We start from the raw sequence: 1,406 nt of genomic DNA, 5'->3' as shown, positions 1-1,406 counted from the left end.
TTTCCGGGAAACTTGATGCATTGATGATAAGTCGAAGGGACGGCTTTCATGGAATGCAGCCATGGTGTTCCGAGTATGGCATTATAGGGTGCTTTGGCACGGATGACGGAGAACTTGACGGTGCGGGTTATACCTCCTGCATAAACTGGAAGGCGAATTGTCCCTATCATTTGCTCCGAGGCTCCGTTGAAGCCGGTGAGCGTGCGAGAGGAAGGCTTCATATCTTTTAAATCAACTCCCATTTTGTCGAGTGTGTCGCGAAATATGAGATCGACTGAGCTGCCGGTATCAATAAGGACTTTTGCGACCAGACATTCGCCGATGTCGAGGTCGACGAGGAGGGGATCGTTATGTGGCATGTGGACACCCTTGGTGTCTAGTGCCGAAAAAGTGATCTGGCGATCATTTTCGACTGGAGAAGGCCACTTCTGAGAGGTGGTTGCTTGACGTTTGTAATCTTTGACGGCTCAAACCGAGTCACCGCAAGGTGGGGATCCGCCCATTATAACACTAATGTGCGGGGCTCGGGTAGCTCGCATTGATTCGAGTTGCTTCCTCAAATCGTCAGTTGTGTTCTCGAATGTAGGAATTTCTGCGGGCTGTTTCTTTTTTGACTCAAGACGTCGTCGCAGATCGGACCCTTTTGAACGGTTGAGTTGGATTCGCAGGTCGTCGGCCTTCGAATTGAGCTGGTCACGAAGGTCACCAGTTTGACCGACTCTCCGAGCGTTGCATTTTGAGATGGTCGCACGGAGGTCGGTGGTTCCTGTGTTTTCATTCGTGGCGCTTTTTCGCTTCAATAGATTGCGTAGGTCTTTATCTACTTTCGAGGGAGCGAGTGACTGCTTATCCTTGCTATCCAATTTATCGTTACCATGCAGATCTGGTTGCGCTGTCGGAACGTCGTCATCAGAGGAGTCGCAAGGGCGAGAGAGTATGACTTCCACTCGTCGCCGGCGACGCGGGTGTTCGTCTTCTGACGAATCTTTGGCGGGGCCGACGTTGTTGATGGGAGTGCGCTCAGGGCTTGCTCTTTCCTCGCTCGGGGCCGTGTTCTTTTGAGACTTTTGTGCCTTCTTCTCCTTTTTCTTACTCCAGCTTTTAGTGTTTTTCGGTGTCGTAGGAGAAGTGGGCATTTGGATTGTCCCATTAGTGATGCCGTCGAAAAACTGCCCGATGAGGACCTTGCATTCCTTTGTGTCATGGGAATCCCTTTTGTGGTAGAGGCACCATTTTTTCGGCTCCTCGGAGTTTGAACTCGCTGGTTCGGTTGGGGTTGATTGCTTCGGAGTGGAGTCACGATCCCAGTGGTTCCAGCCTTTCTCTCGCGTGATCGCTGCTGATTTTGGAGATTCCTCATCATCGACCAAGATAACGTAGCCTCGCTTCTGAGTGGTATTTCCACC

The 1,406-nt window shown here is 51.1% G+C and overlaps 1 pseudogene; it reads right to left on the bottom strand.

Annotated features, from left to right (window-relative positions):
• Positions 1-467: 467 nt before the first annotated feature.
• Positions 468-1,406, bottom strand: part of LOC106302414 — a 9,405-nt pseudogene continuing 8,466 nt past the window's right edge.

Source organism: Brassica oleracea, chromosome C7, assembly GCF_000695525.1.
Source record: "Brassica oleracea var. oleracea cultivar TO1000 chromosome C7, BOL, whole genome shotgun sequence".
NCBI lineage: Eukaryota > Viridiplantae > Streptophyta > Magnoliopsida > Brassicales > Brassicaceae > Brassica > Brassica oleracea.
Note: the sequence above shows the minus strand (reverse complement) of the source record. Positions and strands in the feature narration are given on the sequence as shown.